The following is a 6,826-nucleotide window of genomic DNA, read 5'->3' on the forward strand; positions in this document are numbered from 1 at the left end:
GTCAGGGGCTCTTACTTATTCTGGAGGGTAAAACCAGAGACTTTCAAAGCAAAGTGTCATCCGCACCTGACAATCTGCCCACCTCATTTCTTTAAAGATGTGTTTGTCTGTGGAAGCCCTGGACTGTATCATGGATAGAAATTCCCTACTGGGAAAAGTCTTCTTCCTTTTGGTTATGAAACGTTTGAAATAAATAATGCGCTCCTCCCATGATGGGCGTCAGTGCAACACGATACACAACCCATTGGCAGATCTCTGCCATCTGTACAGAGTAAAACAGCAGAGGCTAGCGGCCATTGGTCCAACAGAGTCAGAGTCACCTGTGAAGTTAAAGACTGGGAAGAAAGATATGCTTTTTGGAATGCTTTTGGACGCTGAAGATTTGATTCTGTTAAGCTGCCGAGTCTAATCAAAGGAAACCCTCTTCAAGAAGAGGTAACACACATTACTCTGCCAACAAAGGTCCGTCTAGTCAAGGCTATGGTTTTTCCAGTGGTCATATATGGATGTGAGAGTAGGACTATAAAGAAAGCTGAGCACCAAAGAATTGATGCTTTTGAACTGTGGTGTTGGAGAAGACTCTTGAGAGTCCCTTGGACTGCAAGGATATCAAACCAGTCTATCATAAAGGAAATCAGTCCTGAATATTCATTGGAAGGACTGATGTTGAAGCTTAAACTCCAATACTTAGGCCACAAAGAGCTGACTCATTAGAAAAGACCCTGATGCTGGGAAAGACTGAAGGCGGGAGGAGAAGGGGACGACAGAGGATGAGATGGTTGGATGGCATCACTGACTCAATGGACGTGAGTCTGAGTGAACTCCGGGAGTTGGTGATGGACAGGGAAGCCTGGCATGCTGTAGTCCATGCGGTCAAAAAGAGTTGGACATGACTGAGCAGCTGAACTGAACTGAACACATATTTATATGATGGGGGAGATATATCTGTCTGGAACCCAGCAATAAACTCACATAAAAGTATAAGTGGACATAAAAGACACTGCAGCACACACAGCCAGCAAGACTACAAAGCGAAGGACACGCAGATGGCTCCTCCAGGCCCCCACGCCTGGGTCTCTGGTGTTCTCCAAGTCCTCTGAGCCTGAGGACTGAAGTCTGCTCACAGACTGGTGAGGCCACCTGGCTGTCCCTCACAGTCAGAGGTGACCTGGTTGGAGTGCATCGCAAGACAGAGCATGGGGAGCTGCAGCAGAGACCAAAGAAGAAGTCAAACAGGTGGGGGTGCAGACTCTGAGCAGGGTGGGCTTGGAAACTGGGAGCTGGATACCGCTCCCAGGGCAGAGCCAGCAGGGCCAAGAGGGAAGGAGGCCAGGGAAGTGGCTTGTGACTGGGGACCAGTCTGCATCCTCCCCCTACCCCGGGGAACAGTTGGCAACATCGAGAGACATCTGTATTTATCAAAAGCTGGGGGGACAGGCTGGGGCATCTGGTGAGCGGAGGCCAGGGATCCAGCTGGTCACCCGACAACATGCAGGACAGTCCCCGGCAACCACGGTTATCCTGCCTCCATTCTCATTGGTGCCGAGGCCCAGAAAGCCTCCATCCGACCAGCACGGAGGACACTCCAAGTTTCCAATGCAAAGTGGTGCCACACGTGGGCGGTTCCCACCTTAAGACAATTTCTGCTTCCAACCTCAGACATGCCCCCAGAGCTCCAGGAACACCGGCGTTCTCACTCACACCAAGAATGAAGAGAACTGAGACCAGAGGGTCCTGAGGCTGGAAGGCTCCTTTTTACCCGCTCTCGGTTTTCTTAGATGTGCTCCTTTGTAGGGAGGAAGATGGCCTGAAGGAAAGCAATTTAGGAGAAATGAATTGTTCCCTTCTCTTGCAATGAAATGGGAAAGCTGCCATTTGACTAAACAGGGGTCATTACCCTTTGAAAGATGTCTTCCCTTTTGTCTGATTCAAACTAACCATTTTTCATGTAAAATATAAGCTAACTGGGAAATTACATTTCTACTCTTTTATAATACAGATTAGAGAGATGAAGAAAAATCTGCCACAAACAATTGGAAAAGCCATTATTCAGAAGAGGAGCAGCCTGCAGGAGTCCAGTGTGCTGGAGAAGCGAGCCCTGAAATGAGCACATGGCCCCACGAGTCATTCACAACCTCAGCTGCACACCAGGATCACCGGAGATGCTTCAAAACTCCTGACAATTGGGTCACACCCAGGACCAGTGACATCAGAACCTCAAAGATGGGTTCTTTATCTCGTGAATCAGAACCACCTGGAGGGCTTGTTAAAATTCAGGTGGCTGGCCCCACCTTTTCAGAGTTGGAGGCTAAGAAATTGCATTTCTTCCTGTCACAAGTTCCCTGGGGACACTGATGCTGCTGGCCTGGAAACCACATTTGAGCCACTGTCCTCAGAAAGAGACCCAGGCGTCCCCAGGTGTGCAGCCTGCGTTGAGAATCACTGCTCAGGTACTGACTTCACCAAGGGAGGCAAGGAGGAGGTAGAGTTACGAGGGTCCTCTGTGCCTCTCTGCTTTATCCGATCAAGGTGCGTGCATGCTAAGTCACTTCATTTGTGTCTGACTCTTTGTGACCCTATGGACTGTAGCCCGCTGGGCTCCTCTGTCCATGGGATTCTCCAGGCAAGAATACTGGAGTGGGTTGCCATGCCCTCCTCCAGTGGATCTTCCTGACCCAGGAATCAAACCCATGTCCTTCATGTCTCCTGCATTGGCAGGCGGATTCTTTACCATTAGCACCACCTGGAAGCCCACAGTCCTGACAATGAGATTCCCTTAGTGAATAGAGGATAGGAAAGGGGAAATGGTAGCTGTGGAGTGGACCAAGTGAGCAGACACAGCCTCAATCAAAGATGAAGCTAATTTAACTCCACTGGTACCGAGTCACGTTGTGTCAAGTGTCCCCTAACACGACATGACGAGGAGGGCACGTGAGCACTGTGGTGCGCATCCCCCAACTCCATCTCTTCCACCTGATAATGAGAAAACGTCAGAGAACATCAAGTTGAGGGACATTCTACATCATGACTGATCGTTACTCTTCAGGAGTACAAAGGTCAAGGAAGGACTGACAAAGTGTCACAGACTGGAGGAGGCTAGCAAGACCTGAGAACTAAATGCGTGCGGGATCCTGGATTAGATCCAGGGACAGAATGAAGACATTAGAAACCCTGAGGAAACTCAGGTAAGTCTGTAGCTTCATTCATGGCGTTGTACCAACGCCGAGTTCCTCAGGTTTGACAAGACTAAGACAAAAATTGTATATAAAACTGAATAAAACGTATGTAGCAATGGTTTTGAGGTTCTAGGCAATGAGCAGTGTAGAAGAACAACCCCTAAGGGAAGAGACACACCAGGTATCTCAGGAGCAGCTGCTCATTTGCTGGGGGCAGGTCACCTCCCACACAGGGGGCTGGTCCTGCTGGGCAGACGTTGGGGCTGCTAAAAACAGCTGGACATTGGAAGGGATTATGCTAGGAAGCAGGGAACTGTGCAGAGAACCCTCCCCCGCCAGTCCTCAGCTAAGGGCCAGACACAGCACACACAGGTGAGACCAAAATGCATCAGAGCTGGGAGGCACTGAGGAGCCAGAGGTCACACCGAGCCAGCATCCAGCTAGTGGAGAAGAGGTTACAGACATGGAAAGGAACAAAACCAGAGAGTGCCCTGTGGTACTGGATTGGAATCAGAGTGGTCATTATAATCTCATGCATATATCAGTTCAGTTCAGCCGCTCAGTCATGTCCGACTCTTTGCGACCCTATGAATCGCAGCACGCCAGGCCTCCCTGTCCATCACCAACTCCCGGAGTTCCCCCAAACCCATGTCCATTGAGTCGGTGCATATATAAGTACACATAAATGTGGGTATGTGTTACATATGCATATGTACACATACACAGCATAGACATACAAATAAATATAAGCATAGGTGGTATATATGTATTTGATAATAGTAATGTGAAGATGTTTTTAGGAAATACACCCTGAAGCATTTAGAAGTAATGGGGAATGATTTCTTCAACATACTTTCATTACAGCTCAGGAAAAATACTGTAGATAGCAAGATAATGATAGATCCTGCAATCCCACCCCGGGGCATATATCCAGAGAAAACTCTAAGTTTAAAAAATACATGCAGCCCAATGTTCATTGCAGCACTCTTTACAAGAGCCAAGACAGGGAAGCCACCTAAATTTCCATCAATAGCTGAATGGATAAAGAAGCTATGGCACCTATATACAATGGGATATTACTCAGTGATTAAAAAATAATGAAATAATACCATTGTCAGCAACATAGATAACCTAGAGATGATCCCTAACTGAAGTATGTCAGAAACAAATATCATATAATATCGCTCGTATGCAGAATCTAAAAGAAAAAAAAGATACAAATGAACTTATTTGCAAAGCAGAAATAGGCCCACAGACATAGAAAACAAGCTTATGGTTACCAAAGGGGGAAAGAATGGGAAGGATAAATTAGGAGACTGAGATTAACATATACACACTATTATATATCAGGTAGATAACTAGGACCTACTGCATAACACAGAACTATATTCAATATTTGATAATGACCTATAAGGGAAAAGAATCTGGAAAAGTATATATATATATATAACTGAATCACTGTGCTGTACATCTGAAATCAGCCAATTTACTTAATTCAAGTAAATCAACCAAACTTGAATTAAAAATATGTAATTAAAAAAAAGAAAATGATAAATGGGGGCAAAATGTAAACAGTTGGCGAATCTTGGTAGAGGGATGTTGGGATTTTTCATAAAATTTTTTGCAACTTCTTTTAAAACCACATACAAATGAAACATGACCCAAGAGCATGGTGTCACTGAAAGGAACAGGAGCTTCCCTCATAAGCATGATTTTAAGCCACTGGTCTCACCCTCTAAGCCACGTCTTCCTTCCACCAGGTGGATATGGTGCCCAGTGATGGCCAGTTGGTTGGGATGACCCACGATGTCATTTAATGCTTGCTGGCCATGATACACGCAGGTGAGTAATCTGGGGTGGGTGACCACTGACATTCTCTCCCCAAATCCTGCACCTTGACCCTCTGAGCAGGGACGTTCCACTTCCTGGTCACCTGTATCATTGGTCCATACTCTGGGCACTTAGCTATGTGACTTACTGAGATACCACAGGTGAAAAATATTTGTTAACTTTGATCTTTATCAAGAACACGATTTTCAGTATCTGATATATATGGGAATTGCTGGAAAGAGATGTTGAGGCAGCCCATCCATTCCTTATTGTTCATTTGCCCAGTCATGTCCAACTCTTTGTGACCCCATGAACTGCAGCACGCCAGGCTTCCCTGTCCTTCCCCATCTACCAGAATTTGCTCAAACTCATGTCTATTGAGTCAGTGGTGCCATCCAACCCTCCCATCCTCCGTCACCCCCTTCTCCTGCCCTCAGTCCTTCCCAGCATCAGAGTCTTCTCCAATGAGTCAGCTTTTCACATCAGGAGGCCAAAGTATTGGAGCTTCAGCTCTATCATCAGTCCAGTCCATACATTCCTTAAGCTTTTCCAAACTTCACCCCTGCATCAAGTCAGCTTATCAGGCACCTGTGCATCTGGTCATTGTTTTGGCCACTTGGTGGGTTAAAAATGGCTCCCTGTTCCTTGCCATTTCTGCCATCAAGCAGTGGAGTCAGTTTCCCACTCCCTTGAATGTGAGCTTTCCCAGTAATCTGGTTTGGCCAGCAGAATGTGGAGAAAGTAGCACTGTGAAACTTCCAAGGCTGGACCTTGGAATGTCTACATATCTCAAAATGTCTGCAGCTGTCCCCTCACTGTTAGAATGGTTCTCTTGGCCCCCAGCAGCCGTATTCTGAGAACTGAAGCATCCCAGTTGACAGCCCAGCTGAGCCCCCAGCTGACAGCCAGCACCATCAGCAGCCAAGTGAGGGAGCCACGTGGGATGCTCATCTCAGCCAAGCTTGTGGATGACGCAGCTCCAGCAGATGCGACTCCGTCACTGTCCAGCTGAACCCAATCAGTCGGCAGACTCAGGAAAAATAATAAATTGTTGTGTCAAGTCACTAAGTTTGATGGATTTTAATGCAGTAGTGGGGCTTCCCTGGTGGCTCAGTTGTAAAGAATCCATCTGCCAGTGCCTACCGATGCAGGAGTTGTGGGTTTGATCCCTGGGTTGGGACGATCCCCTGGAGAAGCAAATGGCAACCCACTCCAATATTCTTGCGTTGGATATACCATGGACAGAGGAGCCCGGTGGGCTACAGTCCATGGAGTTGACTTAGCAACTAAACAACAATGCAGCAATAGATACCTGAAACCACCCTCCACCCCCACAGTCTTTGTGGTATCTTTCACTAAAAGGTACTTTGGTACTGGGTCGTCTACTTGCATTAAGAGACACGGTGTGAAACTGCCATTCGTAGAGAAGTCATTACTGTCTCCACTAGAGCTCTTGCAAGGACAAAGTTTGCATCAACATACACTATTGCTGTGAGGGCCCACAGCGGAAATTCTCAGGTGTCAGCCAAAGGTGTTTGAGCATCTGCTAAACCACTCACCTGCATTTATCTTACTGCTGCTGTGAATTTTATAACTGACCTTGTTTCTCTATTTGCTTTGTGCACTAGGAAGCTTGCAGCTAGTTTGTGAACCATCTCAGTCAGCAATGAACTAACCCTCCCCCTTCATTTTTTCCTACTTTAAATTTTTGTTTTCCTGTTTCCAACTATTTATTCCAGCATTGTATATTGCTTGCATTTTGGGAAGTTATATCAAGTCCTTTGTGGTCTGAGGCAAAATATAAATAAATATGAAGAAAA

At 46.5% G+C, this 6,826-nt stretch overlaps 1 long non-coding RNA gene across 1 annotated transcript; it reads left to right on the forward strand.

The window, feature by feature from the left end:
- The first annotated feature begins 2,351 nt into the window (after nt 1–2,351).
- On the forward strand, nt 2,352–5,986 carry LOC129636570 (uncharacterized). The gene is made up of 3 exons (XR_008707007.1): nt 2,352–2,450; nt 4,937–5,018; nt 5,850–5,986. It is a non-coding gene; the product is annotated as an uncharacterized LOC129636570 (long non-coding RNA).
- Nucleotides 5,987–6,826: the final 840 nt, after the last annotated feature.

Source organism: Bubalus kerabau, chromosome 22 (genome assembly GCF_029407905.1).
Source record: "Bubalus kerabau isolate K-KA32 ecotype Philippines breed swamp buffalo chromosome 22, PCC_UOA_SB_1v2, whole genome shotgun sequence".
Classification (NCBI taxonomy): domain Eukaryota; kingdom Metazoa; phylum Chordata; class Mammalia; order Artiodactyla; family Bovidae; genus Bubalus; species Bubalus kerabau.